Here is a 16,936-nt window from a genome sequence, read left to right as displayed (position 1 = left end):
GAGCTGCAACAAATATTGTGGTGTAAATGGCTTTTTTCACCCCTTTAATTCCATTTGGGTATATTCCAAGGAGTGGGATGGCTGGGTCCTGTGGTAGTGCTATATTCAGGTTTCTGAGGACACTCCAGACTGTCTTCCATAGTGGCTTTACCAGTTTGCATTCCCACCAACAGTGGATTAGTGTCCCCTTTTCTCCACATCCTCGCCAGCATCTGTTGTTGGTTGATTTCTGTATGTAAGCCAATCTAACCGGAGTGAGGTGGTATCTCATTGTGGTTTTGATCTGCATTTCCCTGATGGCTAGGGATCCTGAGCATTTTTTCATGTGCCTGTTGGCCATTTGGATTTCCTCTTTTGAAAAAATGTCTGTTAAGGTCCTTGGCCCATTTTTTTATTGGGTTGTTTGTTTTGATTCTGTGGTGTTTTTTGATCATTGTGTAGATTCTAGTTGTTAATCCTTTATCTGTTGTGTGGTTTGCGAATAACGTCTCCCATTCTGTTGGTTGCCTCTTCGCTTTCCTGACTGTTTCCTTTGCTGTTAAGAAACTCTTCAATTTGAGGTAATCCCATTTGTTTATTTTATCTTTGATTACCCGTGCCTGTGGGGTCTTTTCCAGGAATTCTTCGCCTATTCCGATATCTTGAAGGGTTTCCCCTGTGCTCTCAATTAGTTTCATAGTGTCGTGGCGCATCTCTAGTTCTTTGATCCATGTTGAGCGGATTTTTGTATAAGGTGTAAGGTAGGGGTCTTGCTTCATACTGCGGCATGTGGATATCCAGTTTTCCCAGCACCATTTGTTGAAGAGGCTGTCCTTGTTCCAGGGGTTGGTTTTAGGTCCTTTGTCAAATATGAGTTGATTATAGATGTTTGGATTGATCTCCGGTGTTTCTGTTCTGTTCCATTGGTCTATCCATCTGTTTTTGTACCAGTACCAGGCTGTTTTGATTATAACTGCCCTGTAGTATGCCTTGAAGTCTGGAATTGTGATGCCTCCGGCCTTGTTTTTATTGTAAAGGATTGCTTTAGCTATTCTGGGTCTCCTGTTTCTCCATATGAATTTCAGCATCGTTTTTTCTAGGTCTTTGAAGAATGACTTTGGTATTTTGATTGGTATTGCATTGAACTTGTAAATTGCTTTTGGGAGAATGGACATTTTGATGATATTGATTCTTCCAATCCATGAGCATGGCAGGTTTTTCCATTTTTTTGTGTCGTCTTCTATTTCTTTCTTTAGTGTTTTGTAATTTTCATCAAAGAGGTCTTTGACCTCTTTGGTTAAATTTATTCCAAGGTACTTTATTGTTTTTGTGGCTATCGTGAATGGGATTGATCTTAGTAGTTCTTCCTCGGCCCTGGCATTGTCTGTGTATACAAAGGCTGTTGATTTCTGAGCGTTGACTTTGTATCCTGCTACTTTACCAAACTCTTCTATGAGTTCCAGTAGTCTCTTATAGGAGTTTATTGGGTCCCCTATATATAGTATCATGTCATCTGCAAACAGGGATAGTTTAACTTCCTCCTTTCCTATTTGTATCCCTTTAATTTCTTTTTCTTGCCTGATGGCTCTGGCTAACACTTCTAGGACTATATTGAATAGCAATGGTGAGAGTGGGCATCCCTGTCTGGTGCCAGTTTTCAATGGAAATGCCTCCAACTTTTCCCCATTCAATATGATGCTGGCCTTTGGTTTATCATAGACTGCCTTAATTGTGTTGAGGAATGTTCCTTCTAACCCCAATTTGCTTAGGGTTTTCATCATGAAAGGGTGTTGTATTTTTTGTCAAATGCTTTCTCTGCATCTATTGAGATAACCATATGATTTTTGTTTCTCAATTTATTAATGTGATGTATTACATTGATTGACTTTCGAATATTGAACCATCCCTGCATACCAGGGATAAGTCCCACTTGGTCCGGGTGAATGATCTTTCTGATGTGTAGTTGGATTCGGTTTGCCAGAATTTTATTGAGTATTTTTGCATCTGTGTTCATCAGGGAGATAGGTCTGTAGTTTTCTTTCTCTGTTGTGTCTTTTCCAGGCTTAGGAATTAAGGTGATATTGGCTTCGTAGAAGGAATTTGGAAGGATTCCCTCTCTTTCAATCATTTGGAATAATTTGAGAAGAACTGGGGTTAGTTGTTCTCTAAATGTCTGGTAAAATTCGGCAGTGAAACCATCTGGTCCTGGGCTCTTCTTTTTTGGTAGTGCGTTTATTACTGATTCAATTTCTTCCATGGTTATGGGTCTGTTTAGATTTTCTATATCTTCATGGCTCAGTTTAGGAATGTTATATTTGTCCAGGAATCTATCCATTTCTTCCAGGTTCCCCAATTTGTTAGCATACATCTCTTTGTAGTAGTTTCTGATGATTCTTTTTATTTCTATTGTGTCTGTTGTTACATTTCCATTACTATCTTTGATTTTACAGATTTGGGTCTTCTCTCTCCTTTTTTTGGTTAGTTGGGCCAATGGTGTGTCGATTTTGTTTATTTTTTCAAAGAACCAGCTCCTGGTTTTGTTGATCTTCTGTATTGTTTTTTTTGGTTTCAATTCTGTTTATTTCTTCTCTGATCTTTAGTATTTCTTTCCTCCTTTTGGATTTGGGCTTGATTTGCTGCTGTTTTTCTAGATCCTTGAGGTGCATGGAGAGTTCATTTGTTTGGTTCCTTTCCAGCTTCTTGATGTAGGCACTAATTGCTATAAACTTTCCTCTTAGCACTGCTTTTGCTGTGTCCCACAGCTTTTGATAGGTTGTGTTATCATTTTCATTTGTTTCTAGAAACCTCTTGATTTCTCTTTTAATTTCTTCGATGACCCACTGTTCATTTAGGATCATGTTGTCCATTCTCCATATATTTGCATATGGTGTAGAGATTCTTGGGTTGTTGATTTCAAGTTTCACTGCTCTATGGTCTGAGAAGCTGCATGGCATAGTTTCAGTTTTTTTTTTTGAATTTGTTGAGGCTCCCTTTATGGCCTAGTATATGGTCAATCCTAGAGAATGTTCCATGTAATGGGGAGAAATACGTGAACTCTGTGTCTGTAGGGTGGAGGGTTCTGAAGATATCTATTAGGTCTATTTGGTCTATGGCGTCAATTAGCTCAGTTGTTTCCTTGTTGAATTTCTGTCTGGTTGATCTGTCCATTGGTGAGAGTGGGGTGTTGAAGTCCCCTGTTACTATTGTATTTGAGTCTATATCTCCCTTTAAATCCTTTAGTAATTCTTTCAGGTAGCCAGGCGCCCTGTAATTAGGTGCGTATACATTTATAATAGTAATGTCTTCCTGTTGGATAGATCCTTTAATCATTATATAGTGCCCTTCTCTGTCTCTTTTAATAGTTTTTATGTTAAAGTCTATTTTGTCTGATATTAGGATGGCCACATCAGCTCTTTTTTGATTTCCATTAGCTTGGAGTATCTTTTTCCATCCTTTCACTTTCAGTCTGCGTGCATCTTTGCTGATGAGGTGTGTCTCCTGAAGGCAGCATATAGTTGGATTCTCTTTCTTTATCCAATCAGCTAGTCTGTGTCTCTTTGTCGTGGAATTAAGACCATTCACATTCAATGTGATTACTGTTAAGTACTGTCTTTTCCCCTTCATGTTTCCTGAAACGAGCTGCTTATGTATTTTGAACTTTGTTTGTGGGTTACTCTACATTCGCTTTTTTTTTGCAGTGAAGTTCTTGTTTTTGTATTTCTGTGTGCAGCACGTCTTTGAGCAAGTGTTGTAGGGTTGGACACGTGGATACAAATTCTTTCAATTTCTGTTTGTCATGGAAGATCTTTATTTCCCCTTCATTCATAAATGATAGCTTTGCAGGATATAGTATTGTAGGTTGGCATTGTTTTTCTTTTAAAACTTGAAATATATCATGCCATTGTCTCCTTGCCTGTAGTGTTTGCGATGAGAAGTCTGGGGTGAGTCTGATTGCCTTACCCCTGAATGTGATTTGTCACTTTTCTCTGGCACATTTTAGGATTTGTTCTTTGTGTGTCACTGAACTGAGTGTTGCCACAATGTGTCGTGGTGAATTTCTCTTCTGGTCTACTCTGTTCGGAGTCCTGGCTATCTGTTGTATTTGTGTGTTGTTATCCAGCTGCCTTTGTTTAAAGTTTTCTGATATTATTTCGTTGAAGACACCTTCTAATCCATTCTCTCTTTCCACCCCCTCAGGGACTCCTATTATCCGAACATTACACTGTTTGATTGAATCTTCTAGGTCTCCGACCGTATTTTTTAATTTTTTAATTTCTTCTTCCTGCGATTGAACTGACTGTATTATTTCTGGAAGTTTGTCTTCGAATTCTGATATTCGGTCTTCTATTTCATCTGTTCGATTTCCGAGGGATTCCACGGTGTTTTTTATATGGTCAATTGAGTTTTTCAGTTCTAGTATCTCATTCTGGCTTCTCTTTAAGATCTCTAATCCTTGGGCTTGTTTTTCATTCAGCTCTTGACACTGTTGCTCATTATTTCTAAGTATTCTGATTATTAATTTTCTGAATTCTTTTTCTGGCATGTTTTCAACTTCTTCTTCTTCTGCCTCTGTTATGGTTGGTTTAGCCTGCTCCTTTGGCAAGTTTATATGTTCTATATTTTTGTGGGTTTTTGTTTTGTTTTTTGGCATACTGTCTGGGTGATTTTTCAGGTTGATTTCCCTCTACTGTAGGCTGTTGTGAGTCTCTACCAGTATCCAGTGTAAGCAGGCTGCTCTATACAGCCCGCACGTAAACAGACAGGATGGCTGCTCTCTGCCCACTGCAGCTCTGGATCCTGCACTTTTTCCCCACCAGCAGGCGCTATTCAGTTGTTTTTTTTTTTTTCTTGTAACTTGAGTAGACGGGTCTCAGGGCTTTGAGCTGCCCTCCGTGGAGCAAGAAATGTCCTGTTGCTCCGCTCCACCTTTGGGCTCCACCTCCGAAGGTTAGTATAGAGGCAAAGACAGTTCTCCTTTAAGCCCAAATGTAAACAGACAAAATGGCTGCTTCCTGCCCGCTGGAGCTCGGGGGAGGCACCAAGAGATACTGGCTTACTCAGTCTCTCAATTAGTATCCCTGAATCGTGCACTCTCTCCACAGGCGCCACTCACTCTGTTCCGTTTTCTATCTCCTCCCCCACTCAGTCGTGCGTGTCTCAGTGTCCGTCCCAGGGTGTGTTGGGGGAGGGGCGGCGGCAGCTGTGCCGCGGTGCTGGGCGAGCGCTCCATCTCACCTCGGCTTCCAGCGCTGGTGCGTACACACTCCTGCTGGTGTCCTGAGTCTCAGGCGTCCACATCCTCCTCGCGTGTCCACCCTATCTCCCCAGTTTCAGGAAGGGCTTAAAAACTACAAATTCTCATCCCTCTTTGAACCTTCCCTTAGTGGACCTTCGCTGTGCTCCCTCCCTCTCTATTCCGCCATCTTCGATCTTCAGTGGCTTATTAAACTGAAGTTAGGCCACTAAGTACAACCTGTCCTTGATGTAAGCATGAAGCATGACACAACTACAGGCACAGTCCCCAGGAGGCAGGATATGCTCCTTTAGTGCTGGCTTCCCCCAGGGCCAGACTTCACTTCTCTCAGTACCTCATTGGTCTCAGCTCTCTCCAGCCACGTAGCACTGAGTAGGTCCCAACTCCATACGTGAGGAGCAAATTCTCCTAGGACACTAAGATTGTATTGCACAGTTCCTGCTGGTTTACAAAGTCTCATTGACTTCAGATGTTCTGTCTGTTTGGATCACTGCATTTGAAAAATGAACATAGGAGACTAAGGCCCTGGAGTAAGGGAGATGGTGAGGGAGCAGTTAGTCTGTTTTTATTACTTTGTATTAGAGAAACAGGCAGAGACCTCCCACCTGCTTATTCAGTGGATGAATTCTTTTAAGCAAGGCATGACAGGGGTCCACAATCCCTGTAGTTTGGTGCCACACACAAAAGGAAACTCCTAGAGACCATTTCAACTCATAGGAAGAAGTGCCTTGGGTGCCTTCCTAAGTGTATTTAACATGTACATTTTTTATTTAACATTTCAGCAACTTGACCAAAGTGCTAATTCATTCTTCTCCAGAGAGAAAATGTTCCAACCCTCTTGGTCCTCACTGCCCCTTCATTCATTGTCTCCATCATTCACTTAAGTCCCATAGACCTTGTGAGGCTTACTCTGTGCTGGCTGTGGGCTCTGTGATCTGGGTGGTGATCCAGATGATGTCACAGTCCTAAGAACACTCCCAAGTTTTAGAAAGCCCAAGTGTCCTGCATGAAGTCGCACAGTTGAGAAATAGAAGTGTTGGATTTTAGCCCAGGTCATCCCTGCCAAGACTGTTCTAACCAACTGTTTGCAGGAGCCAAACTTGACTGCATGTCATCAGACATGGTTGCTTCCCTGTGTGCCCCCAAAAATAAAATTCTGCAGTAGACAATTAAAACATGACTGAGTTTGAATGGAGAGTCTTGCTGGTAGGTAGATGTTTCAGAGGCAAACACATAGGGAATACTTGAAATCTTAGAGGTAAATGGATTAATTCTCCCAAGCAAGACATGCAGGGGTTCCTAACACAGAAGTTACAGAAGGAAGAGAGCCAGCATTATGGTTGGGAGAACAGGGGCACCAGGGAGAAAGAAAGAAGAATAAAATAACATAATAAAGGCAAGAGCTTTAGGTAGAGGGTACTCAGTCAACTTGGGTTGCTCTAACAGCATACTGTTAACTGAGTGGCTTAACAAAATTTAGGTGTCACAGTTCTGAAGCTGGGAAGCCCATGTTTGGTGCCAGCATCATCAAGTTCTGGTGAGGATCCCCTTCCTGGTTTGTAGACTGCTCACTCCTTGTACTGTCCTCACATGGCAGAGAGCAGACAGAAAGAAAGCTCTTTCATGTCTCTTTCTCTATGGGCCCTAAGCCCATCATGAACTCTAACACATGACTGAATCACTTCCCAGAGGCCTTCCCTCCAAATCTCTACCTTGGCAGTTAAGTTTCAACATATAAATTTTCAGGGGAACACAAATGCAGCAGGGATCGTTAGTATCCTGGGAAAGTTAGGGGGAAAGAAAGTATCTCTGAGAGCCAGTGGGAAAAATAAGAATGGAAGGGAAATGACATGGGGTGGAGGAGCCTGTGGAGAGGGGATGGCACAGCAGATGTGGACAGTAAAGTTGAGAAATCTGACAATGAACACAGATCTGTAACTGGAACTCTGGTTTGGAGGTTGCACTCTACAGTACATAGTATCAGAATTTAAAAGCTAGTAGGATATGTGCTGTGATAACAGAAAGATGCAGATGACCTCATAAAGGGTTTATAAAGGAATTCCCACCAAGCATGTGAAAGATATGGAATTAAGGGTACAGGAAGCAGAAGATTAAAATATGAAAGTGGAGGATGAAAATAATACCCAATTTTAGCTGCACCTTTCTCCACCAGGTGCCGCCTGGAATGCCCTCTAAGATAAACTCTGTATCAGAGTTGTAAGGTTATTTTGGCTTTAAATGGAAGAGCTTTTCTACTAAATTCAAGCTTCTGTAGTTACATGAATGGCTGTGACCATAATGTTTTTCTTGTCATGTGCTGGACGTTGAACTTATTGTTCTGTTAACTCCTCTTTCTCATGACAGTCAGTATCAGAGTTAGGAGAAAAGCCAGGCCAAACAGTTCACACTTGTTTGCTGATCTGTGGGGCATCACAGCTACAAAACTTAGTTTTTTTGTTTTTTGTTTTCTGTTTTTTTTACAGGCAGAGTGGACAGTGAGAGAGAGAGACAGAGAAAAAGGTCTTCCTTTTGCCGTTGGTTCACCCTCCAATGGCCGCTGCAGCCGGTGCACCACGCTGATCTGAAGCCAGGAGCCAGGTGCCTCTCCTGGTCTCCCATGCGCGTGCAGGGCCCAGTCACTTGGGCCGTCCTCCATTGCACTCCCAGGCCATAGCAGAGAGCTGGATTGGAAGAGGGGCAACCGGGACAGAATTTATTTGTTCAATGTACAGAGACATTGGTGCTTAGTTGGCAATTCTGGGTGTTTGTGTTGTGGGCATTGAGTCAACTGCTTGCTCACCAACGGTCAGTAACAGTCCTGGGGCATCTCTGCATGGAGTTCATAGTTAAATGAAGGATAAGGGTTTTGACACACGTGCATTTAACTGCAGTTGATAAGAAGCACAATGATGGGGATAAGCAAGTTCTATGAAAAAGATGTCATAACATTTAGATGACATCATTTAACCAAGAAAGTCTTTGAACAAGTGACATAGGACCTGAAGGATGTGTGTGAATCACTAAGGGAAAGATTTCAGGCCAAAGGGGAGGTGTCCTGGGAATGTTTGAATGATAGGCAGCAGAAGTGTGAAGAATAAAGTAAAAGTAATATAAAGAGAAATGGGGGGCGGGGCACTGTGGCGCAGTGGGTTAACACCCTGGCCTGAAGTGCCAGCATCCCATTTCGGCACCGGTTCGAGACCCGGCTGCTCCACTTCCAATCCAGCTCTCTGCTATGGCCTGGGAAAGCAGTGGAAGATGGCCCAAGTCCTTGGGGCCCTGCACCCATGTGGGAGACCTAGAGGAGGTTCATGACTCCTGGCTTCAGATCAGCACAGCTCTGGCCGTTGCGGCCAACTGGGGAGTGAACCAGCGGATGGAAGACCTTTCTCTCTCTCTCTGCCTCTCCTCTCTCTGTGTAACTCTGACTTTCAAATAAATAAATAAATCTTTAAAAAAAAAAAAAAGGAAAGAGAAATGGGGAGGGACCCAGACAGGGGTGGTGTCACAAGTGCTTCTTAGGGCAGCTGGATTCCATAGGATTCCACTTTAGAATTTAAGGTAAGGGGAAGGCAGGCATGTTCCAAGTTCAAAGGCCTGGCAAGTTGCCCAGTGGAGAATGGATTGGAGTGGGGTGAAGAGCAGCAGTGTGATCTGCAGTCATCAGGGCAGAGGGGTAGAAGTGAGGATGGAGAGAAGCAAATAGACCCAGTGCTATTTTGAAGGTAGCAACTCCATCTCTAAGTCACCGGTAAGTTTTAACGGGAGAAGATCAAGATCAAGAATGGGTTGTTACACTGGCTTGATCAACTGAATATATGGAAAAAAAGAGTTTATTAAAAGAGGGAAAATTGAAGAAGAGGCTGATTCAGTGAGGGAACAGGACATGATTTTAATCTCACTATATCTGAGGTAACTGTGGTCTATCAAAGTGGAGATGTCATATATGTACTCAGATCTAAAAGATTGATATGACCATCGCAAGAGAATTTGGGGCTGGAAATATAAATTTGGGAATTGTTGCCATTTGGATAGTATTTAAAGACATAAGTACTGACAACTTTATCTATGAAGAAAGCATAAATGCATAAGAGAGAGCTCAGAATGAACCCTAAAGAACTGTGCTAATTACAGGTCAGATTGCCGTGGAAGGACCAGCAAAGAATGAACATCTGAGAAGCTGTAGACAAACCAGGAGAACAAATGCTATGGAGACAAGTAAAGAGAGCATTAAAAAAAGGGTTCATGAAAAGCACTGAACACGGCACACAGATCTAGCAAATGAGGAGTGAAATCCCCATGGGATTGGAAACATGGCTGTCCCATTGATCTCAGCAACAATAGCTTCGGAGGAATGGCCAAAGCTGAAGCCAGCTGGCACCAGGTTAATGACTAAGAGCTATTCATTGCAGTCTCTTTTGAATTGCCAGACTCAGTGCATTGAGGCAACAGTTCCTCCCCAGTCAGTCTTTTTTTTTTTTTTTTACAGGCAGAGTGGGAGAGAGAGAGAGAGAGGTCTTCCTTTCCGTTGGTTCACCCTCCAATGGCCACTGAGGCTGGTGCACTGTGCTGATCTGAAGCCAGAAGCCAGGTGCTTCCCCCTGGTCTCCCATGCGGGTGCAGGGCCCAATCACTTGGGCCATCCTCCACTGCACTCCTGGGCCACAGCAGAGAGCTGGACAGGAAGAGGAGCAACCGGGACAGAATCCGGCGCCCCGACCAGGACTAGAACCCGGTGTGCCGGCGCCGCAAGGCGGAGGATTAGCCTATTGAGCCACAGCGCCGGCCCCAAGTCAGTCTTTAAATACAGCTTGAATCCCCCCAGATTTCAACATGGCATTCTATGGAACCTGAAAAATGAATTCTAAAATACTTTTTGATTATCAAAGGTCTAAGTAGTCTAGACGGCAGTGAAGAAAAGAACAAAGCAAATTGTGTGTTAGATATCAGCATTTTTAATTAACATTAACTATAATGTGTATTATTCTTATATGGGATAGACACTATGGAAGAAATCAGAGAGCTCAGACATAGACCTAGAGGCAGGCTTACATATCAGCACAGGCTCTGCCTTGGGAAGGTCAGAAATGGTAGGAACGTGAACCAGTGGTATGGTTGGGTTGGAGGCTTGAGCAACACAAATTTTTGGGCGGGGATAGCAGGGTGGGAACTGTGTATGATCAAGCTCTTGTGCTGAATATGGTTTGAGATCTGGTGGGGAAGAGTCTCCTAGGGAACAGTGAATTCTTGGGCCTGGCTACACAAGGTGGCATTGGCCTCTCCTACAGCTGCTGCCTCCCTCACAGTAGGCCTCACCACTCTGGTTTTGAGCCACAGGCTTGACAGGAGATGTAAGTGAAGATTTCAGACTTTTCCATGTATCATAATAGGTCATAGTAGCAAAGCAGGGCAGGTGTATTTTCCTGTTGTTTGACTTTTCTTGGATTCAAATAGCTTTTCCTAGAAATTGGGCCCCAGATCAACAGTCAGCCCCTTGCAGGTTGTTGATAAGAAAGCCTGACAGCCAGCGCCGCGGCTCACTAGGCTAATCCTCCACCTGCTGCACTGGCACTCTGGGTTCTAGTCCTGGTCGCGGCGCCAGTTCTGTCCCAGTTGCCCCTCTTCCAGTCCAGCTCACTGCTGTGGCCTGGGAAAGCAGTGGAGGATGGCCCAAGTGCTTGGGCCCTGCACCTGCATGGGAGACCAGGAGGAAGCACCTGGCTCCTGGCTTCAGATCGGTGCAGCGCACCGGCCATAGCAGCCATTTAGGGGGAGGGGGGGTTGTGAACCAATGGAACGAAGATCTTTCTCTGTCTCTCTTTCTCAATTTCTAACTCTTCCTGTCAAAAAAAAAAAAAAAAAAAAAAAAAAAACAAACAACCTTGACAATGTTGCAATGTTGCTGTCAGTTCTAAACTCAGATCTCCTCCAAACTGTGCTTTTGGCTGGCAGGTGCTGTGAATGTTTGCAGTCATGGCAACTCCCGAAAAAGTTGCCCAGTGACTTGGTGTCCTACATATCTTATCCAGGGCATATTTCTTTTAGTGTTTATTAATCTATTTTCATCTACTTAAAAGAGCAACAAAGAGTTGCAGCAGCAGGTTCCACCCACTGGTTCACTTCCCAAATGCCCACAACAGCCAAGGTTGGGCCAGTCTGGAGCCAGTATCCTGAAACTCCATCCATGTCTCCTACATGGATGGCAGAGGCCTAGGCACTTGAACTACCATCTGCTAACTCCCAGGTTACATTAGCAGGAAGTTGGATTAGAAGCAGAGCAGTCAGAACTCAAATGCACTCAGATGTGGGATGCAGCCTTCCCAAGTGCACTTCCCAAGTTCTGCACCACAACACCCACCAATATCTGAGGACAGGATCTGACTTACATTCTGCCCCCCGGAAACCTTTTATTTAAGGAATACAAAATTCATGCTTTTCATAAATACAACTTTAGGAACATAGTGATTCTTCCCAACATACCTGCCCTCCCACCCTTCTTCCTCCTCCCTCTCCTATTCCCATTCTTATAATTTACTAAGATCTATTTTCAATTAACTTTATACACATACAGTTACCTCTGTACTAAGTAGAGAGTTCAGTCTTGCATCTCAAATATCATGTACTGAATAAGGCTACTCGTGAAGTGTAATAACTTTGTTTTCAGTTTTTACATTCTGTTTGATGTGATCAATTTTCATATACCTTTCTTTTTCCCTTCCTTTTCTTTTTTTAAAAAAAAAAGCTTATTTATTTGAAAATAATAAAAAGTAGGGGGGAAGGGGAAGAGAGATATTCTATCTGCTGGTCACTCTTCAAATGCCCACAACAGCCAGGGCTAGACCAGGCCAAAGCCAGGAGCCAGGAAACCCCATCCAGGGCTCCCGAGAGCCCAAGGACTTGGACTTTCATCTGCTGCCTTCCCTGAGCATCATCAGGAAGCTCTATCAAAGGCATGGAGTAGCCAAGACTTGGGCCAGGCACTCCAATACAGGATGCAGGTGGTGGCTTCAGCCTGGTACACTACAACGTCCACCCCCTTCCTTCTTTTCTTAACACTGTTCAAAATTTTTAAACAGTATTACCTTTTCCCCAGTCTTACAACTTAAGTGGGAAAAATGTAAACCCTTTTTAGTTTGTGTACGCATGTTTCAATGTTTTCAAGGGTCTTTTTTTCTGTTGGGTGATAATGTCAATTCAAGAGTGAAATTCAGGAGGCAGACACAATCTGGGCTCGGTTTTGAGAGTCCAGAGTAACGGTAGCACTATTCAGGAATAAGGTGTGATGTACCTGAGGGGTATTAATTGGAACTAAGTTTTAAATTTGGAAGGCACTGGTGTATAAATGATATTTCACACCTGGTATGGGGTAAAATTATGTTACTGAAGAGAGTGTAGATAGAGAAGGAGAGGGAGCCCAATATTGAGACTTTGGCACTTGAACTCCATAGGCTGAGAAAGGCAATGCAAAAAAAAAAAAAAAAATTCTAGCTCAGGGTTGAAGAATGCATTAGAATTCTAAATCTGAGAGTCTTCAATATAGAGGAAGTGTCTGAAGCCATGGGAATAAATGAATATACTTTTAATTAGTTTAAGTTAGATATAGTAACAAATATCTCCAAAACTTCAGTTGCTTAAACCACAAAGATTTATTTTTATCTCCTAGTTCATGAGGTTCCTGCATATCATTCACATCTAGGCTGATGGTATAGCTGCCAACTGGAAAGTTACCAATTAAGTGGCGTCCAGTGAAAATGATAGGTGTCACTCCTCATATTTCATGGCCAGAGGAAGTTAATTGTCCACATGTTGCTTCAGTGAGGCCAGGAATTGCAGTTCTTCCAAGTGGCTGGAAGTAGAACAAAAAGGAGATACTAATGAACATTTAACAAAAATTCAAAGATTTGTTTATTTATCCAAAAGGCAGAGTGATAGAAAGACAGGGAGAGATAGAGAAGTGACAGGGAGGATCATTTATCCATCCACTAGTTTACTCCCTAAATGCCTGCAACAGCCAGGGCTGGACCAGGCCAATGCCAGGATCCAGGAACTCCATCCTGGTCTCCCGTGTGGGTGTCAGGGGTTCAAATACTTGGGGCATTGTCTGCTGCCTCTCGAGGTGCATTAGCAGGAAGATGGATCAGAAGCAGAGCACCAGGATTCAAACCAGTACACCAATATGGGATGTCATCGTCACAAATGGCATCTTAACCTACTGTGCCACATACCCACCCCATTAGTGAACAGTTTTAGCACCCATCACAATCTATCCTTCTGGACCCCAAATATTTGATTCATTCTTTTTTTCTACAAATATCAAAGTTCCATCAACTTCACAGTCAGGGTATCTTCATGATGTCCAGTAGTCTCTTTCTAAGATGCAGATATATTTTCTCTTATTCTGGAGATCTGTGAACTGAAAGGACAAGTTAGTGGACACCACCAACCCTACAAACACAAGCACATACACACAACGTATAGTGGTAGAACGAGGACCTAATCATTGCAGTGAGCACTCCCATTCAGAAGGGAGAAGATTGGGAGACAGGTAGTGTCCGTGGCCATATAAATCATAAGATCCCACTGGGAAGAGACTGTGAGAACCCATTCCCTCAATCATTCTGCTCTTCAGCAAGGACTTCCTCATCGACTATGCTCCTGGTCTTGGTTCCACACTCCACAGAGAAGAGGGCATTGGAGACCACGGCCTCCTTGAGGGCTGGCAACTTTCTCAGCCTGCTGCCTACCTGTGGTAGGCTGGGGGACTCCAGGACTGTCTTAAATGGGGAACGGTCACTGTCCTTTGCTATGTGAAGCTCGGGTTCCTCTGTCCTACACTGGCTTTGGATCTGGCGGATATGGCCAGATGCCATACCCACGTTTCTCTTGGAGTCTTTTCCAGTAAGCTTTATTTCTTTATTTCTTTATTTTCTTGCCACCGACCACTGCCTCTGTCTCAACTTAATTTTAGGTGGCTTCAACAGGAGAACCTACCTACCGCTAAACCTCTTTTCCCTAAACCATCATATCTGATCTTTCCATGATGTGTGAATCTGTCCTCGAACAACCAGAATACAGGTGAAAGTCAGTCGCTTCTTCCACTTTGGTCATTGGAGTCTCCCACCACTGCCCTTCTGCTGCTACTGTAGCAGGTATGATTCCAGGTGGGCAAAAATGATGGTCTGTCTCAGTCTATGCAAGTTCTCATTCTGTGAGTAGCAGAAACTTAGTCTCAGTTTGTTGAAGCCCTCTCCGGCACCATCCCAGTTCCTGACATCCCTCCCTACCTCCTTAGGATGGCATCAAAGGCATATTTAGTGTATAGCATATGTGTTTTGTATTTTAGATCTGTAATTAAAAAAAGGTCATGATTAACACTTGGCCATCCATGTGGAAGCAATTCACTAGTTAAATCTCTCACCACATGCAGACAATTCCAAATGTGTTAAGATATGAACATTAGGAGAGAATACCTACAATAATAATTAAAAATAGATTATCGCATTCGTTTGGGGGAAGAAGGGCTTTTTAAATAAGGCACAAAACCCACAAGCCATAGAAACATAGTAGAATGTCTACAGATTCTATTTCATTAATTTTTGGCTTCTTTGGGTAAAAATCATTTAAAAAAACTGAGAAGACAGCAGCCAGTGGTGAGAAATTAATTTAAAGTTTTAAGTCCAAAACACATAAAGGGTGCTGCAAATCACTAAGGAAAACCAATGAAATTAATCAGGAGCTCACAGAAGAAATGCAAGTGGCTTGTGTGCATGTCGAAAGTTTTTCACTCCTATGAGTAATCAGAGAGGTACAACTTAAAAACAACAGCAAAGAACTCCAAGGTACCACATTTTATTTACCAGGTTGGCAGACATTTTAAAGACTGAAGATGCCCAGCCTGGGCAAGGGCATGAGAGATGGCTACTCACATGGTGAGTAATGAAGTGGAGGTTGGTATAGGATTCCTGGATGACAGTGTATCAGCATCTATGTAGATTTTACAGGCGATTCCACGTTGACCCAACAACTCCACATCCAGGAATGTTTCCTACAGCAGCCTCTTCCTGTGCAGGCCAGGATGGGCAGGCCAAGGTCTTTTAAATTTGCTTTAAAATAAAAGGACAAAGCCCATAGAAAGGAACCAGTTATGTAAATCACAGTTCCTCTACACAATGGAAAGCTATGCAACCAGCTCTGTCTGATGACTTGGAAAAATACCTATGGTATATGAAACATACATCACCTAAGAACATATGCTAGGATTTTTATCATACTAGAAAAATGGAGATTGTGCCCCCAGCTCTGCAGTGTACCTCCACCAAGGGAGGTTTGAGCTGGGAAGTAGGGCCCCAAAACCAGACAGAGGGATATGAGAGGCAAGGGTCACCTCTGGCCTTGGCTCTGCCTCCTCACCTGTCCCATCGCCCACCACCTGGTTGCTTCCACCCTTGCTCCCTCCCGCACCTTCCTGAGTTACTGAAGCTCTGCAGGGTCTCCTCTCCCCTCTGGCAGGGTTGCTGGTCCTTGCCTCCTGTATCCTTTGTCTGTTTCTGTCCCACTCTCCTAAGTCTCTGCCTCATGCTTGGCTCCTGTGGTAGAGTTCTGTCCGGGAGAAGGGGCCACACTGCTGGGGGCGCAGCATCTTTCCCACTCTCTTCTCACTCCTAACATCAGAGGGCTGCGGAACTTGGTTCACTGTGGCCTGGTCATCTGGCCAGGGGCCTGGAACTTTCCTTGCAGATGACCACTTGGAAGCCCCAGGGCCTCTGCATGTGTCATTGTCCCCGGGTTGTAATCTGACCTTGCGTCATGCATTTCATATATGCAGATCTAGGAACATAGTGATTCTTCAAGTTCCCTTCTAATAGGAGCATCCAGCCCATTGCAGCAGGTGTTGGCTGGGCCCCTGCAGCTCCCAGCTGAATTTCTGTACAATCAGGAATGGAGCCTAGCAAAGGAGGCTTTTTCCTTGTTGCCCCTCATAATTTATTGTTTTATTTATCCAGAGACCATGTGTGATTTAGTTGATTTAAAAAAGAAAAGGAATAATAGCAAAGAAAGAGATCCTAGAAGTCTGTAATTCTTCTTAACAATACCTCACTCTCTGGCCACCTCTGGAGCGGGTGTTGCTGGCTGTAGGTGCTCTAGTTTCCTGCCTATATGCCACGGCCAGATCTTCAGACCACATCCCCATGCCTCTGGCTTCATGGCCACATCTCCCTAATTGGGGCCACCACTCCACGCAACCTGTCACCCCATATCCCCCTATGCTGCGGGCTGCATGATGCAGCCAGACTGCATTTTTTTTGACAGGCAGAGTGGACAGTGAGAGAGAGAGAGAGACAGAGAGAAAGGTCTTCCTTTGCCGTTGGTTCACCCTCCAATGGCCGCCGCGGCCGGCACGCTGTGGCTGGCGCACCACGCTGATCCGAAGGCAGGAGCCAGGTGCTTCTCCTGGTCTCCCATGGGGTGCAGGGCCCAAGCACTTGGGCCATCCTTCACTGCACTCCCGGGCCACAGCAGAGAGCTGGCCTGGAAGAGGGGCAACCGGGACAGAATCCGGCGCCCCTACCAGGACTAGAACCCAGTGTGCCGGCGCCGCAAGGCGGAGGATTAGCCTAGTGAGCCGTGGCGCCAGCCCAGAACTGCATTTAAGAACACTTTTGTGCACCTCCTGTTTCCAGCCTGAAGAGCTCTCAGAGCCAT

At 44.0% G+C, this 16,936-nt stretch overlaps 1 long non-coding RNA gene across 1 annotated transcript; it reads left to right on the top strand.

Annotated features, from left to right (window-relative positions):
• The first annotated feature begins 2,951 nt into the window (after positions 1 to 2,951).
• On the top strand, positions 2,952 to 16,817 carry LOC138844601 (uncharacterized). Its single transcript, XR_011380568.1, has 2 exons — positions 2,952 to 14,382; positions 15,094 to 16,817. It is a non-coding gene; the product is annotated as an uncharacterized lncRNA (long non-coding RNA).
• Positions 16,818 to 16,936: the final 119 nt, after the last annotated feature.

This window comes from Oryctolagus cuniculus, chromosome 12 (genome assembly GCF_964237555.1).
Source record: "Oryctolagus cuniculus chromosome 12, mOryCun1.1, whole genome shotgun sequence".
NCBI lineage: Eukaryota > Metazoa > Chordata > Mammalia > Lagomorpha > Leporidae > Oryctolagus > Oryctolagus cuniculus.
The sequence above is the reverse complement of the archived record's forward strand: the minus strand, read 5'-3'. Positions and strand labels throughout refer to the sequence as shown.